Source organism: Myodes glareolus, chromosome 3 (assembly GCF_982192425.1).
Source record: "Myodes glareolus chromosome 3, mMyoGla1.1, whole genome shotgun sequence".
In the NCBI taxonomy this organism is placed as follows: Eukaryota; Metazoa; Chordata; class Mammalia; order Rodentia; family Cricetidae; genus Myodes; species Myodes glareolus.
The window spans coordinates 51674620-51700440 of record NC_142028.1 but is presented as its reverse complement, the minus strand read 5'-3'; the positions used below and the strand labels follow the sequence as shown (position 1 = coordinate 51700440).

The 25821-nt window shown below is 45.2% G+C and overlaps 1 protein-coding gene across 5 annotated transcripts in view; it reads right to left on the bottom strand.

The window, feature by feature from the left end:
• Positions 1–17580, bottom strand: part of Foxp1 (forkhead box P1) — a 608309-nt gene extending 590729 nt beyond the window's left edge. The window contains exons 1-2 of one of the 5 annotated variants that reach the window (XM_087904462.1): positions 17437–17580; positions 15520–15629 (exon numbers count right to left, since the gene is read on the bottom strand). The gene's annotated coding sequence lies outside the window, so the exon portion shown is untranslated. Of the gene's footprint in view, positions 1–15519; positions 16185–17436 lie in introns of those variants that run through there. The other 4 variants (XM_087904472.1, XM_087904468.1, XM_087904467.1 and 1 more) reach the window with 4 other exon arrangements.
• Positions 17581–25821: the final 8241 nt, after the last annotated feature.

The window sequence follows — 25821 nt, the reverse complement described above, 5'->3', positions numbered from 1 at the left end:
GAAATTCAAACCAAGGCAACACCTGCCTTCTGGCCTAATGGAAAAATCAATCTGTCAGGTCTTAATTAAGTACCCAGGCCAGAAAAAAGTGCCTGCTCATTCCTGCTGTACAAATGTCCTGGATTTTAGGAAGTCAAAATCTAAACGGTGGCTGTGTAGTGTGAGAACCAGAACAACCATAAAGAAGATTTGTCTGATTCTACGTGCCATATATTTAACAACACTGAGTGGGGTAAGATTGTTGACAAAGAGTCCTGTGAATAATCACATTGGTTTCAGACATCCAATAATGCTTGTATCAAAACATCCAAAGTTATCCCAAAGTAAGCTAGGGCAGCTGGTGGCCAGAGATGACTGTTTCCTGGCCCACTATACATTTTGAGCCAACAAATAAAGGTGTAAATAGGGACCTGATAAACCAAGTAAATGTGAATATTTGAATGACTAAATGAACATTTACAAGTTGTACTTCCACAATGGCAAATGAAGTCCCTTAACTCCCTCTCTATGTTTTACAGCACCCCTAAGAAATGGAAACACACAGGTGAAAACTCTAAGGACTGGAGAGATGACTCATTAAAACACTCATCCTGAAAGCACGAAGACGTCCGATGGACCCCCAGCACCCATGTGAAAAGCCGGGGTGGCGCTATACTCTTGTAATCTAAGTGCTAGGAAGCAGAAGTAGGTGGGTCCCTGGGGTTCCTGGCGATCCAGCCTAGCCTACTTGGCAAGTGGTAGAGAGAACAATCTCAAATAAATAAATATTTACAAGGTGGGTTGTACCAGAGGAGCAGCACTCCAGGGTGGCCTCTGGCTCTGACACGTGTGCCCACGTGTGCACATGAGTGCACAGACGAAAATAAATAACACTCTGACCAAGCTCCTCCAGGGACATTCAGCACAAGTAAGGCAAGTCCTTGCCCAGGATGGGCTATGGCCACTTGTAGGTGACAAATACAAGGCCAGCATGAGGTCCTTCTCCAACTGCTGAACAGCACCAACAGTGGGGAGAGAGATGGAGCCTGTACGTGGATTGGAAGTCAATAACTGTACCAGACAGAGTCTCCTTTCCCTGGGAACTGAATGAGGGATGCTTTGCCAGGGAATAAATAATGTATTCAGATCCCAAACCAGAGCAGGGAAAACCCTCATTTTGTAACCTAACTTTGGGGCCGTTACAGTGGCATCGCTAGTTGTAGTAACATCAAAGGGGCTGTGAGAAAGGGCATCCAATGGAAATATGAAAAATATGGTGAAGGAAGGTTCTTCTGCCCCAAACCCACCACTGCTTGAGGGGCCACAAGGATCACTTTCTGAAGGTGATTTGTGCTTCCTTTTCCCTCATCACCAAACCCTAAGCTGGTAAAGTCAGTCCCTGTTCTTTGTGGGGAAAGTTCCAGATCTCAATTGGTTCTGAAAGCACATCTCCTATAAACTGCAACATCTGTGACATCTGCAATGCCCAAAGGCCACAGAGACGTGGAACATCCATCCTCCAATGGTCTCCGGGTACTCTACACAGCTCTTCACAGTGTTTCCCTTTGGCTCTAGACAGACAGTGAGAGCCAATTCTTTCCTTGTATGGAGAAAAATGTAGGTAAAGTTGGAACAAGGGAAGACCGCTCCGCGGGTGAGAATTTCCCTTGTCAGCTCTCGGCATGAAAACAACTACCAGAAAAAGAGAAAGTGAACTACAATGCCTTCTCATAAAACACAAATTCGGGTAATTGGAAGATTAATTACAATCAATACCCAACCACCAAAATGCAGTATTTGCATGGGTCAATACTTTGCTAAAGGCTTTGCCTGAGTTGCTAACATGCACCTCTTGCTGGCCAACAGCAGACACTGGTCCTACCACTAAGACCATGAAACTCAAGGAACCCCTTGAAACTCAAACAGTAACTACTCACTCAGGATGCCAGAATGTAGGATGTAGAGCGTCAGAGCCAGTTACAGACGAGAACCAAAACTGCTTGGTTCAAGGTGATCCAGTTGATAGTTTAAAATTCAGTAATAGAAAATTAAATTAAATTAAAAATCCATTCTTGCTGTGGGATAATGTTCTTGTATACTGTAAAGATTTGTAACTCATATTGGTTTAATAAAATGCTAATTAACTGGTAGCCAGGCAGGAAGTATAGGCAGGGCAACCAGACTAAGAGAATTCTGGAAAGAGGAAAGACAGAGACACAGTCGTCAACAGACACAGAGGCAGCAAGATGAGAATGCCCTACTGAGAAAAGGTACTATGCCATGTGGCTAAACATAGACAAGAACTATGGGTTAATTTAAGTTGTAAGAGCTAGCTAATAATAAACCTGAGCTAACAAACCAGTTTATAATTAATACAAGCTTCTGTGTGTTTCTTTGGGACTGAACAGCTGTGAGACCAGGCAAGAAACTTGAATCCCCATGAGCGAAGCTCATTGAATCCTTGTGAGGAGTGTGCCCCTACTGGCCAATAGAAAACATGCATCCTTAAGGACACTGGCTTGGATCAAACATTCCAGAGTATAATGAAGACCAGAATTCCTCAGAAGGAATCTGCACATTTACTAATTCACACTTTGGAACAAGACCAATGGACATTGGCTCTTTCCTGGGGTCGCCATCCAATTTAAGATCCAGAAACCTCCTGAAGGAATGAAGGTCAGGGTAGGTGACAACAGTGGAGGTTACCAGTGACAACAGGTACTCAGAGGTGAGATCCTGGGGGAGGGATAAAGAAAGGGAAGAAAAGTAAGAAGGAGCAGGAGCAGATCTGAAGCCTCAGAAGCCAATACCACTCCTGCAGACGAGACCCAGTGCACATGTGGCGATGGGGGTGGGAGTAACGCGCTTGTTGTAAGCAACATTAACAGCCCGCCTCTCTTTGTGACTTTGCACCACAAGTCCCTGCAGGATCTACTTCATTTTCTGTGTCTTTACTGGAAGTTCAAAGGGCTCAAGGACTCAAACTTTCTACACTGTTAGAGGAACTTGTTTCATGGACTACTGGTGCTCTTATACCTAGGTTCCTGATTCTCTAAAGTTGATATAGTTCATCTCACCACAAATTCATGCTCCAATCTGCAACCCAACATGAGCTTATTTACTATTGCCAAATCATAATCCTGGAAAAGCAAGGCCCAGAGACCACAGAGAGACTGAATGGCATGTCTTTAGGATCGTACATTCATTTCTAACCTCAGGAGCTATGACTGTGAGGACAGATACTTTATACTATGTTATCTACAATCAGGCCCCTGCCTTCCATCAATGCAGCGCCAAAGGCCTGCTCTGTACATCTCTGGATTCCTAGAGACACGCCAGTCAAACGTCAGAGAACATTTGGCCTTCAAGGTGCTTCTCTCAAAAAGAAGAAAACAGCAAATAAATACCTTGACCGAAGGTCCAAGTAGCCATTAACAATTACACAGGACACATTATGATGGTATTAAGTGCTCTGGGGCTAGGGATGAGTGGTAGAGAACTTGCCCAGCTTACCCAAGAATCTGGGCACCAGTCCCAGCACCACCAAAAAAAGCTTCTGTTACAGTGAAAAGTCAAGGCTGTCTGGGTGAGGGTAGATAGTTCAGAGAGCACCTGCCAAGCTGGCAGGAAGACCTAAGTTTCTGCACAGCACCTATACAAAAAGCTGGCCTTGGTGGCATGCACTTGTAACCTAGCACTGGGAAGGTGAAGATGGGTGGATTCCTGGGCGAAACAGACTAGCCTAGTCTAATTGACAAATCCTGTAAAAGACCCAGTCAAAAGATTTGGAAAAAAAAAAAAAAAGATTGCGCCTGAAAACCGCTACCCAGCACAGACCTCTGATTCCACAAGCATGCTTATGTGTGTCACACAGACGCACAGAGAGCATCACCTGCATGACATTTTCCAAAAACATATCTGTATGGACATACAGTGTATAGCCATGTACACAAACATATTTCACTTAGTTACATATATATGTTAATATCACATCCCCTCTCTAGACTCCAGTCTCCTTGTGACAAACGTGTGACTGGCTTGGACCATCAATGAGGTCCTTGGGGCTCTGACAGGCTCCCCGCCCTCCCCTGGTCTCCATGCCCGCATAAGAGAAGCTCAACAAATTCTTCCTTTCACACTGTATGGCTCAAAAACAAACTGGCCCCCACTTGCCTCCTCATTCCAATACAAAACTTTAATGCTCACTTGGCAAAGGAAAAGAGAAGGAAAATACTTTTAAAGATATGTATATAGATAATGGATATGACAAGCTACAAATAGTTTCAAGACATCATTTCTGGCTTACTTATAGTAAGAGTAGCCCCAGCCCACAGGCTAAAGGTACTCTACAGGGCTCAAGTTCAAAGTCAAAAGAAAGGGTCACCCTTTTTTGATCCTCTGCTCACACGTGGAAGCATGGTCAGACTCCCTGGGATTTCCCCATCTGAAAGAGAGGCAGTTGCCAGAGCCAGGCTCCGTGACCACCCAGGATCTGAACTGCTCACAGGTGTTCGAAAATACCAAGGGATCGCATAATTAGGAGCATTAAGCAATCATCTCTGTGCAGAGGCAGTTGGAGAAAGGAAAAGCAGAGTTTAGGCGACGCTTTGGGAGATAAATTCCACAGCTTTTCACTAAGTTGAAATCTTGGCGTTGGACACACATAAAAATGAGCCTGGCTGATCTTAGCTCCCAGTGGACATCTGCCAGATCACAATGGTTGACCCAGTTGGCCCGCCTTACTGCAGGGAAGACCACTGCTGGAAGAGCAGATGGCAGGACTGGACAGAGCCAGCATGGCCCCGTGCAAGGGACATCAGCAAGGAAAAGCAGGACTTGTTGGCCAGGGCTAGGGCAGGACTGCACTTTCCAGAGAATGTTACAATGTATCATTGGAAGAAGTGTCCTCCTAGCAGGCTCACATCAGATGTTCACATCTTTCAATCATCAGTTCTTAAAGCCTTTAAAACACAGCTCTTTATTCTCTCTCTCTCTCTCTCTCTCTCTCTCTCTCTCTCTCTCTCTCTCTCTCTCTCTCTGTGTCACTTGGTCCAACTATGCAGCAACAAAACAAACTCCCATCTACAGAGATGCAAGTGTCTGCTACGATGAATTTTACTAGAAATCCTTAGTGACACAACGTCACTGCTTCCCGCAAGTCTTAAAGATGCCATGGTACAAGTCTGACTCCTTGCTGAGAAACCACTACCAAGTACAACCTTCTTGGCTATGAGCAACCCACTTTTTGCTTAAATTAAAAGTGTTGTTTATTGGCTAACAAGCTCGGTTGTCCCCGGTAAAAATGCCCGTCATTTCAGAAGAGGACCGTCCAAACATTCCCCTTCCGCTGCATTTTTCTTCCTTCTGCAGAAAAACATTAGCTACCTTTAGACTATTTTGTTTAACATCTCCAGCCATTTGTGCTATTTACTGAGTACCTGATACTCTAATAAAATGTCAGCGCAAATAACCAAGTTGTCCAGGAAAAAAAAAAGTTTTCGCAACCTTCCCTGGCTAGTCAAGGTAAACATTTAGAGATGGCCCCCGGTAGTCCTGCTGACACAAACAACTTTTCTCTTTCCTCTCAAATTACCAAAGATTATCATTTTACTTTGCAATGAGCCTGATGAAATTGGAACTCTGTACATCAGAATTAAATATGTTCTATCCACTCAGAATGAACAGTGCATTATTTATCACTAATACTTAACGACAAAAAAAAAAAAACCTGATAACTTTCCCCGATTATACCGCTGATGACATCTCGCCTCGCACCATCGATTCTCTTGGTCGTTAGCATAATCGTGGAGCCTCAACTATGGCTTCTGCAGAGAGTTTGGTAACAGAGCTGGAAGTAGACGTGCACACTATTTTAAAAACACGTTCTGATTCCCATCTAAGCATATCTTTATTTATATGGCTTTCTTACCATCAAGATGCCAGCCCTTTAAATTATGCAGAAATCACTTTCTCCACTGAAGAACAAGGTGCTACATCATACCCAGGATAGAGAAGTATAAAGAGCCTGTTAATTAAGCGTCGCTCTTTAACTCACTACCCTGCATATGCAACTGTTAAGTTCTAAGCCAACTCTTTAAACACGAATGAGGAAATGGCTAGGCTCTTTCAAATGAATGCTTATTTTTCCTCCACCCCTTAATAGAAGAGATCGGTCACTTGAAAGATTATTTTTAATCAAACTCCCTGATAAATGGTTGAGATTATTTAAGGTTATTTTCCTCTGAAAGTGCATGCAAATAAGCAAATCACAGAATCGAAGTCAGGACTGAAGGCTTCACACAATTAATCCAAATTTTAGGCTGCAAGGTTTTGGGTTCAAACATAATGAGTTTGTCTTGGATTCAAATTCAGCACTGCAAATGGGTCACATAGAAAAAGGGAACCTGGGGCTGGAAAGCTGGTTCGGCAGGGACAGCACTTGTTGCTCTTGCAGAGGACCTAGATTCAATTCCTAGCACATACATGGTGATTCAGAACCATATTCACTCTAGTTCCAAGGGATCTGATTCCCTCTTATGACGCCCTCATCTGACTTCCTCATGCACATGGTACACATACATGCAGGAAAAACATGCACAGCTAAAATAAGAAAGGAAAAGGGAAATCAGCTACCGCTACATGTACCCATATGGATGAATTTCACTAGCTATACTAGACACTTGTTTAAAGCCAGATTGCCAAAGAATACATATAGTAAGGTACTATAATATAAACCTTTGCACATAAATGTAAGATCTTCTTATGGGGAACGCATACTTATATATTAAACATAGAAATACATGTAGGGAGCAAAGGTTGCCTAGCGGGAAACATGCTCCTCCTCTGGAGGACTGAGGACCGATGAGACCAGCAGTCTTCACACCAAACCACTGTGTGTTTGCAAGCTGGACCAGAGACGCATGATGCTCAACAGAAGTATTTCTTTGTTCCTTTAGTGCCTTACATATTTCATAACCCAAACTGAAAAATACAAGCATACAGCGGTCTAATTTCCTTTGTCTGAGATTCTCATCGCTGACGGATGAAGGCATCACCATTATATTCAACAACTGGGCACTGGGGAGAACCCCTGAAGCCCTGTGCCCCAACACCAAGTCCATTTCCAAGACTTTCAGAAGCACTTGTCATTACCTCATGCTTAAGGAATTCTTTACCAGCAGTACGAGGCTATGGGAAAGTCATCTCCACCACAGAAAGTTTCTACATTTAGTGAAAGTAACTGTCCTGTTTCCGAAGCAAAACAAAACAAAACCAGATCTGCTCAGGATTCAGTCGCTAGAAATGCCGGCAGTCCTTGTATGGGACATCAGAACGCAAGGGTGCTAGAGAAAGGGGAACTTCTGCCTATTGTGGAGGATGCTCCCATCCCCATTCGGGAACATTTAGAAACTGCTGGAGTTAACCCAGCACAGAGAGGTGATGCAGAAGCAGCCCCCATCTGCAGTGAGGAACAGAATTTGCTCCTAGTATACTTAACACAAACGAGAGCGTCATGCTTACTGTAGACCTGTGTCCCGCTGAGACAAAAGCCATGACTTAGAAATGACGAACATATTTAGGCAGCGGTACCCTTCTTAAACCCAGAGTAGACACACAAAATAGAAGCAAATCTGCAAGGTGTACCGGAAGAGCCCATTCAAGAAACTGTTTTCATAGACGGGTTTTCTCCCACACCGTTTGCCATCATACATGGACACCGATAGTTTCTGAAGCTGCGGTGTCCCCTACTTTTCAAGGCTTGACAACCTGCTCTCCACATAATTAAGCACAGCCAACTTCCTATTCAAAAATCACTAGAATATATCGCTAAAAGGGGACCGCTATTGATTCCCTAATGAAATATCAGTTAATTACTTAACCTTTCTTAATGAAATGATTAACATCCTTCCAACAAGCAAGACACATCAGTTACCATTAAGATGGGATTTCCTCAGCCAATGGCAAGGTGCAGTTACATGCCCCATCTCCTTCCACTTCACCTCCCATCCTTCCAATCACACTTCTGGTCCTTGAAAAGGCCACTCAACTTGGTGGTGAGTACACCCTGGTGCTGAAGAAAAGCCTACTATAAATTTTTTAAGTACATAAAGGTCTAAACAGAAGCAAATAAATTTTGTGTCACAGAATTATCCCAAACAGTACCAGAACCCAGCGCCAACCTAACTGCAAAGACCTAAACAGTAAGAACTGTTTTGAGCTGTTATTAAAATGAGACCACACCCAGGATTAAAATGCAAATTAGAAAAATAGTGAGAGCGATTTGGGTATCTTCCATTACAAACACAGACCCCACCTTCACCCACCCAAATGTCAGGATGACTTTCATTTAGATAGCTCTTTGATCTGAGTAGGGAGACCTTCAGTTGAAGATCCGGATATCTTCAACTTCCAGCTTCATCTTCCTTTATCTCATAATCTTAGAGAAGGCATTCTTGTCAGGATTTTGCTTCTTTATTTGTGTGGCATCCTTGGCTAGGCTCTTTCTATCAGTATCTGTGCATGCCCCATCACATACACAGAGAATCTCCCAGCATGCTTAGAGAACTCACATACTTGTGCCAGCAGGTTCATCTAAGGAGTAGACAGTTTAGATTTTGAAATCAAAATGGAATAATAAGAGAAAAGAGGAAATTCCAGAATGTTATTTGATAGGAACTAGCAGCCATTGGTGACCACACCACCCAGCAAACACACACGGAGGGAGGCCAATCACAAAGGGAAGTATCAGACACGTTGTAGAAGGCAATGATGCTCCAGAATGCTCCTAAGACTCTTGTGTGACCTGTGTCACCAAGCGATGTTTCCTTCTGAGTTTGGCTCGGGAAAGAAAACTTGCCTTCCTTTGCTAAGGTCTCCCAGTGGCCCAGCAACACAAATTCTCCCCGCCACTGCCACCGGGTAGCTGCAGGCACTTCTGTGACTCTGAGCACTGAGGCAGCCAGCTTTCGTCTCTTCTTGTCTTGTGCAGCTGAGACTTCTGAGGATGCTCTCCTCAAGCACAAAGCCTGGCCCCACCCAGATGTGATGGACCCACTCTGTGCCCATCTCTGCGTTTGAACTACAGCTCTGTTGAGACTCAAATATTCATGTTTGGTTAAAAACAATTGACTTTTCACTCTAAATACAAACTCAAATAATAATAATAAATAACATAGGACCAGGCCTCAAAGTAAAATAAATAAAAATGGCCATCATCACTCAGCAAGGGAGGTGCCACTGCCTGCCTCCAGTGACAGCAACAACTCAAGATCCTGGGTCTCAGTTCTGTGGACATCAGAACTACAGAAGAAATTTTATTGTAAGTATGCTATACTTGCTGGTCATCAAAATGAAGTTGAAGGTTGAGTCGATGGCTAGAGACCAAGAATGCTTGCTACATAGGTATGAGGACCTGAGTTTAGATCCAGTACCCAGGTAAAAGCCAGGAGTGGCTGTGTGCACCTGTAACTCTAGCTCTGTGATAGGGGAAGACAGAGAGACACCCTGGAGCTTGCTGTCCAGGCAGTCTACCTGAAAAACAGCCAACTCCAGGGTCAGGAAGAAACCCTATCACAAGGAAACTAGGCAGAAAGTGATAGCCAGAGCAGACTTCTTAGCCTTCTGTGTCTCGGTGCACACTGGTGCACAAGTATACACATACATACACTAAGAGTTACAATTCAAGAATGTGTATTTTAACTACCACCCTATCCATATGCATTCTTAAATTCATCCTCATTCATTCATGCCTCACCCCCAACGTGGGAGTGCAGAGAACCTCACTTTGAAACATTCAGATTAGGACTGCCTCAAATCTCCCTACCTCTAACAAGAACACCTACCTGGATCCCTGTGTTCACCTGAAGCAGCAAAGCAAGCCCCTGATGCTGAAGTGCTGAGGTCAGAAACAGCCCTCCCTCACCGAACTCACAGGCAGGAGCCTGGAAAACGCATACAGGCAAAGGCTGAAATGGATGTGTGAGAGAGAAAGACATCTTGGGAATCCACACTAAGTGTGATGCTGGAAATGCAGCCCAGCGTCCTAGTCATCAAGCAATCCTGAGATGAGCAGAAATCAGAGAACCAGACAGAACGTCACTGTCCTCCCAACTTATGGGTAATAAACAAACCTGTATCCAAACAAAAATTCAGAAGAAAATCCCCATTTTAAACTAAGAGAATCTACTCTAAAGCATACACAGGGACCCATCAGTGACCTGTTCTCATTTTCTGGTTGGCTCCTACAAAAGGCACACCATCTTTAACATCTTCAAATGGCAGGAGGACATGCTTTCCAGTCAGCGGCCCCTCCACCTCAGCTACTGAGTTAGCAGCAATATGAGAAAATAAACTCATCACAGAAGGATGCAAAGAAAGACTGGAGTAGTAAACAGAACCCTGGAGCATGATTGTGTGTATATTCATATTCCTTAAAAAAACTATTTTATTAAAAATGTGATTTGGAAAGAAAGTGCAATTAGCTCAGGACAGGCACTGCCGAGATGCTCTGAACACACTAGACATATGTAAATATTTCACGGTATCAGTTCCATTTGAGTAGACCTGTCAGGATATTTACAGGGCTTGACAGTACTTCAGTCTTTAATTAAAATTTTGCCCAGATACTTTAATGTAATTTAAATAGATTATTAGTTGTCAGGATCTAATATAAATTTTGTTTACGATTTCGTTACTTTAAGTACTGGGATTGAGGAAACTAATTTAACCCAACAACTGAGTGGCTTGGAAGAACAGGGATCAAGCCAACAGAAAGCCCCCAGTGCCCTATGCTCACCCCAGAGCCTTAAATTACCACAGCATCACTGTAAACTGCACCAGGTGAAAGCAGCCTCCTTCAGTGCCCATGCCAGGCTTTTGTAAAACAGAAAGATGTTAGGCGAGGCGCTCACAGAGGAAAAGACCCTTGCACCTGTTCAGGTGCCAGGCCCTTCCTTGCATGTTCTTCCTTCTCGTGGCTGCCTGAGAAACACTTCGCTCACTTTCAGAACCACACACTAACAACCAAACAAGCACCTGTTGTGTTCAAGAGGCAACACATACATTGAAAACAGGTATCCGGGGACTGAAGAAAGCAAAGCAAGCCCCAGTGAGAAGGTTACAGGCCAGCCTTGGCTGACATACCTCACGTGAGTAAAAGCAGAGAAAAGAACAGTTGCCAGCACCTTCTCATGAATGGGCGCTGCCTTCTACACAAGGTTTGAAAAATGCCTTCCCACTAACTGACAGTAATTAATAAGAATAATTTACTAAAGAAACAAAGAAAGCTGTCTAATTGTCTTTCCTAACTGCCATGCACTTGACCTCCATGCACTTCCTCCCTGCAGAACACCAGGCTGAAGCCCACGGAGCAAGAACATCACGGGAGGGAGCAGAAGCAAAGCGTCTCTTAAAATCAAATGTTCCTTACGTTTATTTCGAGGTTGGGGACACAAGCCAAATCTGCTTTCCCTCCATTAACCCTGTGGTCATACGCACACTGAGATAAAGAATCTCCGAGGGAGGGAAGGGTTAACTGGCATGCGGGAGGCATCCTAATTTGGCCAGGTTGGCCCCTATTTTAAGAAGTCATCTCCTATCACAGTCTGCTGCTGCACCAGCTTTTTGGCATCTCCGATTTTAATTCATCCAAGTGTCAGACAAGAGAAGTAATTTTCGAAATCCAGTTGAAGACGGCCCCTTGCATACCGTGCCTGGCCTGTGGCTAAGTGGCCTGCAGATGAAGGTAACAAGTCAAGGGAAAGAGCATTTAGAAAACATGCAAACCTTTCTGGCTGGATTCTCTCACAAGCTCAGTGTTTGATCACCTGGTAGGATTTACTGGGGAAAAAAAAATCTCTGCAACTAATAAATGTATATACAAAACCTCATGTACAGATTCACCTGTTCAGTCATTAAGTGCCTTTCTGGGGTTTATTTTCTTTGGGTAACCAATTCCCGGCTCAGGGCTTTTATTCATATTATAGATTTTAAACCATGCTTTAAGACAATGGCCAGTATTGCTTATTTAGCAAAAACGGCCTTCACTGAAATGTACAGAAGGGGTATTATATCTAACAGGATAAGAATGGAAGGAAAAAGTATCAGAAAAAAATTGTTTTAAATAAAAATAGCACCTGTGTAAACGAAGCTAAGCTCTGGAAACCCTTTCTGAAACCTGCAGAAACAGCCCATACTCGATTCCTTGAAGTTGCAATTAAATTGTAGTAATTTAAGATTATCAAGAGAGCAAAGGGCAGCCGAAGGCCTCTGCAGAGCTCCCCTCCCTACTTAATGCTATGCACTCAGGGGTTAAATGAGTTTCTTTAATGTAAGTGTCTTAAAGTAACCAAATCATAAACAAAATTTATACTATTTTCTGTCAGTCTGAAATCTATTGAAATTTGATTAACGTGTCCCTAGAATTATTTTTAAAAGGCAAAACTCTGGCTATTCTCTGTAAATACTCTTGCTTTAGCCACTGAAATAGGACCAGACCTCTAGCACCTAAAGATGTCAGAATATACTGTGGGGTGTGTGTGTGTGTGTGTGTGTGTGTGTGTGTGTGTGTGTGTGTGTGAGAGAGAGAGAGAGAGAGAGAGAGAGAGAGAGAGAGAGAGAGAGAGAGGTGGAAAGATAATGCACAAAATTAAGTTTGAGTTTCAAGTAAAATGTGAAAAGCAAATTAAAATGCATACAGAAAGAGTGGCTGTAAAGAGGAAGCTGGATTCGAAAGAGGCTGTCAAATGTGCTATCCCCTCCCTTCTCTTTCATAATTCTGGTATTGGTCATGCTGTAGTAAAATATATTTGTTTGGGAAATAGCCCAGTTCTTCTGTTCATTTCAACAACTGCTGCAAACACAACACCCTTCCACAGAGCCTAAGAATACAAATGTAGCAAGTCAAGGGTCTGGAGAGAAGCAAGGAAAACCTTAGTCACAGGGAAAATAAAAATGCTTAGGCCCAATATTAACTCGATTAACTTCTGCTATTGTTGGTGCAAATGATCCTACTAGAAAATATTTACAGCTTTTTAAAAACATGATATACTGCTGAAAATTGCCTAACAGCATTCATGTGTATGTTTAACCCACATTGCCTAATTGTACAATAAAGGTATGCCCAATAAAAGTGCCAGACTTTGAAACATGTTGTGGACCATGGTTATGAAACGCTAGCTTATTAAAAAACAAAAACAAAAAACAAAACAAAACAAAGTAGTCACTATGTGACAGGCACTAGTAAATTAAAAATACAAGCCTTAAATGACAAAGATTTTTTATTCTTTGTGTATGTTTACTTATCCTATTTCCTACTTTGTTCTACTTAATTAAAGATGACATTTAATTTGGAGATAGTTTGTAACTGGAAAAAAAGTGTTACATAGTTTACACTTCAGTATTTAAATATAAACATAGTATCTTGAAGACATCTCCAGCAATGTAAACCCCTTCATTCCACACAGTTTGAATAGTTGATAGTTCATTTGTTTAACTTTGATAAACCTGTGAAAATAAAATGCTAAAGTGATTACTGTTGCGACTTTGCTTAAAAATGTAAAGTAGTTACAATTTCCTAGACAACAAGGGAGGCCAAGTTACAAAGAACCTAAATAAAGTAGCAGCTGGTCATACTGAATGTCAATCAAAGAAGAAAAAAAAGAGGTCATGTGTAATCTAGAGAAGGCTCTCCTCTTTTTAAATTCCAAGAGTGGGCTTCATCACTTGGGTTTCTTCTTTTTTTGTTTTTAACTACACAGCAGATTTAAACCCTCACATATAAAACCCTGGCTTCCCTGAGAAGGCAAAGCTTCTAAGCTGGATGTGAGAAAATGTTATCTAACTGGTGTGGGAGTCTAATGTTGGTAAAAAGAGTTCCACGGTGAGGTTCTGGTTAGCCAGCAAGACAGAATTGAGATGACTTAATATTCTTTTTGGACACCTTTTGGGGGTGCGCTCTCCTAAAAAAAGAAATGTATTACAAAATAGTAACTTGTTTAGCAATTTAGCATCCATAGGATCTCAAATACAGCCCAGAGGCTGGGTATTTCCTTCCAAGTGAGGCTTCACTTGCACAATAAAGATAAGCATTTGCAATGGTCCATTTCTGCATAAGTGAACATATAGCCTTGCTGGGTTCTCCCTTACAGCAGACCCTGACAACAGCCCAGCAGCAGCCCTGTTTGATCTCCCCTGCTTCCTTAATTTGGGTTGTCAAGGTTCAGCAGTTGGAGGCTGTTTACTTTACTTTTAAAAAAAGGGGGGGAGGGAAGAAGAAGAAAGGGGGGAAAAGTGCATTCCCCTCATACAATGACTAATCCAAAATGGGGGGAGTAGGGGAGCTGCAGCCACTAGGAAGATGCTGAACCTCTTCACCTTTGCAGTAAAATTTTAGTTGACACTTTGAATGGTAAGTGGTTGAATTTCATTTATACTTTTAATACTCTTTAATTATGAGACATCTGAAAGAATGGAGGGGGCAAACCCATTCCATTTTTTTTTTTTTGCAAATATGAGCCCAGTTTTTTTTTTCTTTTTCCAGACTCAAAAGAAATAGGTAATTCAAAATCAAAACCAGAATGGAATTCTTGAAAATGACCTGAAATAGAAATTAGCAAAGACTCAGCTGCCTCCATTAAGCAAGCAACCCCTAGATAGAAAACCCCTCAAATCTTACTAGCCCTTATCAAATTCTCATCACGCTAGCCCAAAAACTCATTCTCACTGTGAAAAAAGAAGAGAGCAAGGAAGGTAAAAGCTAAGATCCTCCAAAACATTTTCAGGAACAGAAAAAAATTCCTTAGATATCCTTGGGTGTTTTTCTCAGTTCAGCTATTTTGCAAGTTCTTCCAGGCTATGGCCCAAAGAAGGTGAAGTGCATAAGGGCTTCAACCGGCAGACTCGTCAACCAGAATCCAAAACGTTCCCGCAGCTTTCTGCCTTAAAGAGCAGAGACAAAATAAGAAATCTGAACTTGGAAAATACCTGGAGCCTTTCGTGAGAGCAACCCTGGGCCCTCAGCAGTGAGCTTAATAAGCTCAAATGAAATGTTCATATTAATTTCATTATTCTACTTAAAATACCCAAATGAAGGGGCTGGGGGAGGGGGAGAAAAAAGAAGAAAGAAGTTTCATTTTGGGTCCTCTAATCAAGCTATAAGAAAATAAATTAAGATGAAAGCGTAGGATGAGCCTAGCCTAAATCAATACACTCTGAAATCAGTCCAGCTAGGGTATTGGACACAATGGCTTGGAAATAATTAATAGTTATAAGGGGGGAGCGGGCTGAGAAGGAGAGCAAGGGATGTCACTACATTTTACACTTCACATTCCACGTTAACTTTGATCTCCAGATTTTCGGATTCAGGGAAGAAAGTGAGAAAAAAGGGAGAAAGCTGGTCCAGTATTTGCTAGCACCTACCAGCCTAATGGGCACATTCCCTGCTCCCTGCGCCTGGTCACAGCGATCTGGTTGCCCAGGCTGATACAGCGCCCCGGCTTTCCCCCGCCCGCCCGCGCGCCTGCCACGGCCGCCTCGACTTACCCACCGAGTCTGGGGAGGAGGCGCCGGCAGCTCCACGCTCCTCCGTGCCGCTGCTGCCCCTCGCCCGTTCGCCCGCTGCGCGCCGTCCTCCTGGGGCAAACTTTCGGGGTCTGCGATGGACAAGAGACCGGGACGACCCTGAGCAAGTCTTCCTTCCGCGAAGGTTTCGGGGTCGGGGGAGGTCGAAGGGGACTAGGTAATTAGGCAGAAAGGGCCAGGACCAGAGATAGAGGTGGCAAAGGGACGGAGAAGACCCCCGAGCGCGCGGGGGACAAGGGAGAAGGATGCGCCGCGGGGAATCCCTGCAGGGATCCGGAGACCCAGAGCGCGGCCTGAGCGTTAGTCTCAGCACCTTCCCGGGATCTTACAAAGTTGCAACAACAAAAAAGGAGGGGCAGGACCGGAGGAAAGGGGTGGGATAGGGCTGCGATGGCAGGCGCAAGGTTTGGAGTTACAACTGTTTATTTAGTCCTTAGGCTCCCAGGGGGCGGGAGCTGCGCGGGAATGGGGGTGCTGCAGGCAGCAATTTCCAAGCAAACACGGGGAGGGGGGGCATGCGACTTTGTTTCTGGGCGCGGAGCTCCCTGGCGCCCGTGTGTGTCACCGCCAGTCTCCAGGGACTGAGGCGGAGCTCACAACAGGTGGGGAGGGGGACAAGGAATCAAAGTTTCCGAGTGCGACTGGTGGGGGGGTGGGAGGCGGGGGCGGGGGGAAGGCGGAGGCAGCAGATGACCACGACCCTGCGGCAGCTGGCAAACTCCTCGGATCCCGGCGCCGCCACCACCGCCTCGGTCCCCACCCGAAGCGCGCGCCGCCTCGTCTCTTCGGCTCCAGAGAGATGTCTCCGAGGGACAGGAACCAAGTGCAGAGAGCACAGGAGGAAAGCTGCGCGCAGGCGAGAAATGGAAAGCCATCGGTGGCTGGGACAGGGCCGGAGGGACGCGGTGGCACGCGCGTGTCGCAGGACAGATCCCTGAGCTTAAGAGGCGCAGGAGTCAGAAGCGAAAGTGTTTGGTGGTGGGGGGTCCAGGGTATGGGCGCCGAGAGTCCTCGAGGCGTGCCCTGTCCCCATGCCCACCCGCGATCCGGCTACGGCTGGCGCGGACGCCGTTTCTGACAAGCGGGGGCCAAACGCGCGTGGGATGCCTGTCTGGCAGAGGGTGCGCGGGTGTGTGTATGAGTTTTCCAGGCTCCCAGGGGTTAGCTAGAGAGCGTCCACACTGCTGAGTTCGGACCAAAACACGCGTGGCTATAGGGATGTCGCCAAGCACTGGGCCCTGGGCGCAGGCGTCCCTGCTAAGCCCTCCACTGTTCGCCGGGCAGCCCAGGGTACAGAAGGGGCACGCACCCTTGCATAGCAGGGGAAAAGTTTGCTCCAAGTTCAAACTTTGAGCTCGGTAAAGGATGCCACACACCCCCGCCAACAGCGGCCGGGTCCGGTCTACCCGCACCAGGCGGCTACCAAAACGCTGACGCTGGGCACTCAAAGTTGCGACAGGCGGCCTGGGCTTATTGATCGCTCTGCCCGAGCGAGTGTGAGCGAGCGCAGAGGCGCGAGGGGCCTAGGGGGAGGCGAGCTCATCCACGCGGCCACCATCGCACCCCACAGTGACTTATGCAAATGAACCCAAGGGTGCGGGTGCCTCCCGAGCTTCCTCCAGCCCGGCGCCCAGTGCGGCCCCCACCCACGCAGAGCCTGGGCCCCGACTCGGGAGCAAGACAAGAACAGAGGGTTGGGGGAGATGCACGTGGAGCCTGGAGGTGAAAAGTAGGAATTTTTTCTTTTCTTTTTCTTTTTTTCTCCTTTCTTTTTTTTGTGCTGGTTGTTGTTGTTGTTGTTGTTTAAAGTGGCGGAAACAAGACAGGAGGCGGCTTGGGAAAAAAAAGTGGAGCAGAAATGGAAAAATACGAACTCACCCGCGGCAAATGGTCTCTCGGTGCAAACTAAGGTGTTTTCGGGGGCCTTTCCCCGCGCGCGCCCACTCCCGCCCGCGCGCGCCCCCCTCTCACACACTCACCCGCGCACACGCGCGCACACACACGCACTCGCGGGCGAGGGCCGGGCCGCGAGCACAGCGTGCAGCTGCCACACAATAAATAACAATAGATTCCTCCGCTTGGGACTCCTTCCCGAGCCGCGCCAGTGTTGCAGCCGCGAGACGCCCCCCAACCCGCCCCTGCCCCTTGCCGGGCCCAAGCCTCTCCATGCGCACCCTTGAGGCCCCCCGCCACCCCCTGAGAGCGATCTACACCTCGATGTGGTGCCCTTGGGTTGTCTGCCCCCTCCCCCCGCATCCCGGAACAAATAAATAAATAAGGCGCGGGCGAGAGGCCATCGCGTCGCGGAGGGAGATGTTGTTATTTTTTGCTGTTGTGCGTCCCTGACGTCACATCCACCTGCTGGGTAAACAACAGGGCTCGCAGAAGAAAAAAAAAATCGCAATTGCCAAGTGAGGGACTTGGGGAGGGGAAGAAGAGAGGAAGGCAGAGCCCCGAAACCCTGGACGGGAACGCCACAACAGTTCCCAGGCAAAAAGAGACTGGATGAAAAAACTGGAAAATGAGGGGCCTGAGGTAGAGGGGGTTCCCTTAAAAGAGGGGGAGAGGGACTCATTCAGACCCAGGGAAATGGTGTGAAGGAGTGTCAGCAACTAGGGACACTGAGAGACGATTCGCCCGGGTCTGAGCTAAAAAATCCTGGAGGGGAGAGGACAGGCAGGGATGGAGTTTCTTGCAGTTAAAAGTGAAAGTGCTTCGCCTGGGTGACAGTTGGAGCGGAGGGCGGCAGGGGCGGCGTTCCAGCCCCGCGCCTGCTCTCGGGTCCTCCCTCGGTCTCTCCCCTTTCTTTCTGCACTTTGTCCAATGAAAGCAGGCGAGTTCGGAAGGTGAAAGTTCAGCTGAAGGACAAACCCCTGATTGCGAGGAAACAGAAACCCCTCCAGCCAGGGGGATTTTCCCCTGCATCACGGAATCGGGAGAGAGTGTTGAGAGTAAGAACTTAGTCCCTCAGGCCTTGTCAGCCTCTGCAGGAATGCTGTCCCCGTGGCCAGGTCCACTTTGTGGGGGAAGTGGCTGCGGGGAGAAATGTGTTTTCTCCACAGCTCCTCTTAGGAAAACACCCGGGGGCTAGCATGTCAATCACTTGTTTAACACAAATTACCTGCTCTCTCGAACATCAGTCACGTGAGGAAAAAGCTTTGTGCAATTCTTTGGAAAGGTGGGAAGGTGAGATTTTTTTTTTCTTTTTGCTGTTTTGAAGTTTGGTTGAGTTCTGTGAATTTAAATAAGTATCCAACGAGCCCAAAAGAAGTGTTTTTGAAGTATAAATAAAAATACATAAGACAAAAAGCACTTTTATCAATATAAATAGGCAGGGAAGCTGATTTTGCATTTCCAGCACGGGACTTTGAAACCGGACCTCTGTGGCTTCTAGTGAACAGAAATTATTTTGGGGTTCCCCCAAAGCGCTTAGGGAGCTAGGCTTGATTATTGCCTTTTGCATCCCGAGACTAAAACATGTAAATAATACCCCGACTCAGTTATAGTAGATTGTCTTGGATAATGCCTTTTGACAAATATTAAATTTTCATGTGCAGAATTTAAATTGAAATTGGAAGGAGGTGAGACTACCATTTAAATTTATATCCTCCGTTTGGAAAGTAAAATAATTAACAACAAAACCATTCACTGATATTGCCAGCGAAAAGCAGTGTGTACTGAGTAACAGAGCCTGCTGGAATTCATGCTGTAAAACACTTCATGCCAAGCAGACAAGACTGGCCACCCCATTTTTGTATACTAGAAATTACATATGTGAAACGTATTTTGTATTCTGTTAAGGATCCATGTTTTCTTTGTTAGGCCATTAATACATGTTCTGTAATATTCCAGATCATACTTTAAAATATACATGTATAGTAAGTTCTTGCCTTCTGGACTCTCACAGGCCACTGCAGACAGTAATAACATGTAATATTTATTGAATGCTTGCTATGGCCTAGACTGATCTAAACGGTTTGTGACAAGTTAGTTGATAGTCTCACAAAACCGTGGACATTGCTGGAAAGTCCATATTTGGAATTCACGTGGAATTAAACAGGAATCTGTGAGGGAAAAAACACTGTTCTTAATTTCTGTGATGGTCCTGCCAAATATAAGTTATTTATGGTATGTAGCTGGTTGTACAATTGTAACTCCAGGGAAACAGCAGTTTATTTAAATATGACATCTCTGTGCATAGTCCATAAAGAACAATTACTACTGTGATTTTGTTTATCAGACTCAGCCATGGTTTGTATTGTTTTCGTAGGGCCTTTTTTTCCAATTATAACTGTACCAACAATGAAATCCTTAGCTTGCTACTGACTTGGTCTGAATTTTAACTGTCTTAAATTCTGCCTTCACTTACAAGAAGAGGCTAAAGACAGACTGACAACACGTTTTGCAGACAAAAGGAAATCCTGGCTGTAAATCCCATGATATATGGCACTGTTTTGGGATATGATACCGTCTGATGTGCAGGCTTATTGGAGAAGCCCACGCCCATTTGGTTAACATTACAGGAACACTTGACTGTGTCTTAACATACTGTCCACTTTGAATACTGCCACGCCGCCTTCACAGGAAACAGGTTTCTAATTTCTTTAAAAACTGAAAGTTTCTTTTTGTCAAATTAAAGGAAGAAGGATTTTGTGTGTGTGTGTGTGTTGATTTTTTTTTCTTTTAAATAAAGGGCATGGGGGTAGGACGCCACCTTTTGGTGATAAAACAAATAGAAATCCCTTTTCAGACCTGCTGCTGACATCACTTTAGTTTTAATTACACCAAGGCAAGGGTGCTTGTCCTCATTTCCTCATATATTAAGTAGTGGGGGGGTGCACAATTAGCTAATTAAAGTTAACCAAAGTCAGTGCTTCCCTAGAGGGATCAGCCTGTGTCCCTGCCCTGCCACATACTATGAAACCAAACAGGGAGTTCATTCTCCAAATACTGTGGCCGTGCACATATGCACAGTTGGGGAAAGGGAAGGAGGCTGGACACTTGTCCCAAAGGAGATGCCGAATGCTCTGGGACGTTTACAGCTAAAAAACAGAATCACACGATTTCGTGTTTGTACATTCCTGAGTTTGTTACAGCTCTCAAATAATATACTTCATTCACAGGAGTGCAGCTATGACGCCAATTGTCATCAATATTTTCATTTACTTCAACTGTTTCTTATTTTTTTTTCTGTTACATTGTGTGGGAAACCTTTCTCTCTCCCCCCTAAGTTAAATATAAGCACGGTGGAAAGAAAGTCGCCGACTGCTCTTTGTAAGTGTTTCAAAAGAAAAATTAAAAAAGTGAACTTCAAAAGAAAATCCGTGACAAGAGTGTTCAGCTGTCAGCACTGAAAACCCAGCCCCACCCCTTTTGACAATCTGAAGGATGGGCTAGGGACTGGAAGGGAATATGGTTGTCAGTATGCTAGGCAAGCTGATGTTAGCACTCCCGCAGTGGGAAAAGGGTGTGGAGTCTCAGCACCACCAGCTGCAGGTGGCAAGGTCAGGCTGGGGCACGGAAGCCATTCTCCAAGGCCAAATCACTGGCAGTGGTCTGGCTAGGGTTAGAAGCCAGGCACTACTTCTTGTCTTTCTGTCTCACGGTCCCACCTAACATAAGTACAAAGTCATTGTATCATAAGCAGATGTCCTGGTCCCCCACAAAACCCCACCCTCGATATCCCTTTACAGATGGTGGAGAAACTGAGGTCACAGTGAGTCATGTTCAGGTCTAGCCTTCTTCTCGCCCTTTCTCTGAGTGTGGGTAAACAGGGAGGTGAAGCATGTATGGACTGTTCTCTGAAAGCTAAAACTGTTTCCTTCCAAGATGAAACTGACTGGTGACCAGCATGTGCTTCACTGTAAGTGGACAGAGAGGAGCCACACTCTGTGCCTTGGTGTCTCAGTCAGTCCATATACACCGCCAGCAGGAGAGGTCTCGTTTTACCATATATAACATTACTCGGCAAAGAGAGACAAGTTTGGAGTCTAGGAAAGTGAGTCAGGGAATGTGATGAGTCCTGTTGTACATGGAGTTTCCCTACAGCTAACTGGATAGGCTCAGCTTTTCATCTGGTGACAATAGTGCTGCCTCCTCTGGTGTTCAACATAGGAGATGCCAGTCTGTCTGTCTGTCTGCCTGCCTGTCTGTCTGTCTCTCTCTCTCTCTCTCTCTCTCTCTCTCTCTCTCTCTCTCTGTGTGTGTGTGTGTGTGTGTGTATGCGTACATGCATGCAGAGGCTAGAGGTCAGAGGTCAGTCTGTCCCTCAGAATCTATCCACCTCAGTTTTTGAAGCGAGATCTCTCCCTGGCCTTCATATCATCACATAGGCTAGGGAAGCTGGCCAGTGAGCCCCGGGTACCCATCTGTCTCTACCTCCCCAGTGGTGAGATTATAAGTGTATAGCATGATACCCAGCTTGGGGGAGTGCATATATAAATCTGTGTATGTGAATGGACAGGCTCATTCTCATCCATGTGGAAGCCAGAGTTGGTTGTCTTCCTCTAACACTGCCTTACTGCCTTGAAACATTCTCTCATTGAATTAGAGACCCACCTTCACCCCCAACCCTTGCCTCTGCTTCAGTTAGGGTGGCTGTCTAACCAGCTCTCTAGATCTGCCTGTCTCTGCCCTCTGTGCCGGGATGGCAGGCATGGGCAGCTATGGGCAGCTTTTATGTGGCTGTTAGAAATTTGAGTTCAGGTACGTACTCTTATCAAGAAAGCACTGAGTTATCTCTCCAGTCCTAGCCCTGGCTTTTTGATTTTTCAAGACAGGAATTCTCTGTAAAGCCTTGGCTGTCCTGGAATTCATTCTGTAGCTCAGGCTGGCCTCACACTCAGAGATCTGCCTGCCTCTGCCTCCCAAGTAGTGGGATTTGAGAAAAAATATGCGTTCTAGGGATCAGACTCAGGTCTTCATGTTTGCACAGCTAACCAACTAAACTATGCCCCTAGACCCTCACCAAAGACTTTTATTTCTCACTATCTCAGAAGCACAATTCCGAAGATATATAAATATGGTCTGTAAATATATTTATGTTTCTCTAAATTAGTGCTTGTGAGTAGGGGCTTGCCCATAATGGGACCAGTTAGTTGGTTTATCAGCCCTATGCACTACAATGCCCAGTAAAGACTTCTGTCAAACACCTTTACTCTGAGAAGCCATTCCAGTGTGTCATCCCTCAGCATTCACAATGCAATGTTTGTGACCTTAGAGATATGTAAAGGGAAGCCACTCAACCTGTAGCATGCATCTACTACAGGCGCTAAAAGGATCTATACAGCCTGACTCTGAAAATGAGACATAACTTTCCTGTAGCTGGAGCACACTTCAGTGTGTATCAGAAGTGCACTTACTGCCTTGAAACACAAAGGGAGAGGAGAGATGGGTCAGCAGTTGAACATTTGCAACCCTTGCAGAGGACCCTAGTTTGGTTCCCAGCACCTGCTTTAGGCAGTTCACAACAGCCTGTAACTCCAGCTTCAGAGATCTGGTGCCCTCTTCTGGCCTCCATTAGCATTGCATTCATATGCATGAACTCTCTCTCTCTCTCTCACACACACACACACACACACACATCCAGAGAGAGAGAGAGAGAGAGAGAGGGAGAGAGAGAGAGAGAGAGAATTTAAAATAAACCAAAGGACATTCTAAATATGTCATTTTAAAAGCAGATGAGGTTGGGGAGGGGTTCAGTCAGGAAACTGCCTACTGTGGAAGCATGGGGAACCGAGTTCAATCCCCAGCATCCATGGAAAAAAAAACAGGTGTGGCAACATGTACTGATAACCTCAGTGTTGGGGTGGGAGAGAATAAGAAAGCCTCAGGGATTCTGGCCAAATCAATGAGGTCAAGGCTCACTGAGAAACCTTGGCAAATAAATAAATAAATACAGTTGTAAGTGATGGAGGAAGACATCCACCATCCACTTCAAGTATGGCATACAAGTGTGTGCACGTACACACACAAAGTTCAAGACATGATGGCTTACATTTGTAACCTCACACTCGGTAGGGCAAGACAGGAGAATTGTGAGTGGGAGGCCAGCCTGGGCTACATCAAAAAACTTGCTGGTCGAAGGGAAAAGCAGAATCTCCAAAGCCCCCGCCAACCTACAGAATCTAAAGCTTCATTTTTAAACTAAGCTCCAGCTGAGCCCTGTGCGGATTCCAGTCAAGGACGCATGACCTCTTTCATAACAGCTCACGTCTCAACAGATAGTTTTGTAAGCTGTGTGTGCCCTGCCTGGTTCTCCAAACAGGCTTCTTTGGTAAAACTTGGTTGGTTTCTTGTTTTTCAGCCACTTGCAAAGTTAAGCTACTAAATCACCTATGTAAACCATGATTAATTCCTTTGACATTAATAACAGGGTGACTTCTCTCTCCTGTTACCCCAAAGAGCCTGCTAATTGCCCTCCGATTGTTTACCTTTGTATTGTTTTATGAGAGCCCAGAGAAAGATGGAAGATATCCCCCACCAGCCCTGAAACAAATGCCAGGCAGGCTTTGGAAAGGGTGAACACATGCATGCTATGACTACACCTTGTTAGCAGAAGGGCTTTGCTGTCTTTGTTTTGTTTTCTTTTTTATGGAAGGGATGACGCCTCCATAATTATAGGTGTTGCTGTTTAAAACTCAGAATGTTTTCCAAACCACCAAAGGGTCACGCCTCCAGCAACCCAGGAGCCATCCTGCTCTCTTCCTCTCTTCTCTAAACAGTTGATAGAGACACCTCTGAGCATGGCTAGGTTTACATCAAGCATAATGAGGGGCAGAGGGATCGCATCCAGGTACGGTTGCTTCCTGAATAAACATAAAGGAACCACAGGCAAGTCCCACCTCCCCGGATCATGGTGGGTTTTTAATCTATGGCATTCTCAAAGACAGGCAGTTCACCCTCCGAACAAGACAACAGGTTACTATTGTTAAACCCCCCAAAAAATAATTAAAAGCATTGTTTTAATACTATCCTAAGGCGGTGTAATTAAGTCAGGGTGAGTAATTGTGTATCTGAATTCAAAATAAGATTTTGCATGTAGAGCAAAGTTCTGATGGTAATCTCAGAGAAGTGTCTTGGCTTATATTTCCGAGACACAAGTGCCAGCTCAGCATTACAAAAGGCATTGTAAGAAGGCTGGAGACAGAATGTGTTTGTGGAAAAGAAGCAGGCAGGTCTGCCCACCTTCAGGGAACAGCAAGGCCGTATGTTCCAAGTGCTAGAAGAGTTTAGGAGGGACAGGCAAGGAGCCAATATTTTTATTGATTAGAACACCCGAACATGGGATTGTTTGTTGTTATTATTTAAGTAAGGTTTACAAAATAACTATCCAGGGAGGCTTCTTCATTACCCCCTCCCCTGGAGGTATTCTTGACCTATTATTAAAAACAAAACAACAACAACAACAAAAAACTTTACGAACATCAAAATCTGATTTGCCAAGGGTTAAATACCGTGGTACTGGACTGGAATAGAGGATATTGATGTGGACAGTGTTCTTAAAATTGACAATCCCAGGATAAAGGGATACAGAAACCAGTCCAGATGTATAGGCACAGGAGAGTTGGCATACAAACACTTTCTAGTTTTGTCTACTGGCACAAGTCAGAACTACCACACCCTGAAAGCAACGAGCACACCTGATAGCAATGAGCACACCTAGCAGCCCAAGCTTGGTCTCTAAATACCCTTTTCCAATGAAAGAAAACAGGCCTTCGTGAAGAGCCAGTGTGCCCTGTGGAAGAGGTAGGGACACCTGGAGCATCTCATAGTGAGTCCTAGGGGGCAGAGGAAGGAGGAGCTTTAGGGGAAGGGCACAGATTTCACTCATCCCAAGGATGAGATGTCTTGAACAAGGAAAGAAATAGCAATAGGACTTCATCTATATGGAGAAGTGTATGGCACCTCTCTAGATCACTGGAGGGCCAGCACTCTGTGTTCATGTACAGGTAACACTGACAGCACAGACTACAGAGCTCGGTCAGGAGGTTTCTGAAGGAGTTGGGACTGGCAAATTTGAGTCCATAGGGCCTCAACAAAAGAGACAAGTGCTGGTGACGGCTGTCACCCAGACAGCCCAGGACAGGAAGTCTTTGAGGAGAAGAAAAAAAGTCCAGATTTTTGCCTAACTGCTTTTCAGTTTTCAAATTTTAGCTAAGCCAGATTAATATAAGCCACAGAGCATACTGAGCCCCCATACTCACTGTTTATGATGCCCATGTTTTGGGGCAGCAATTAACCATGCCAATTTAGTGTGACAAG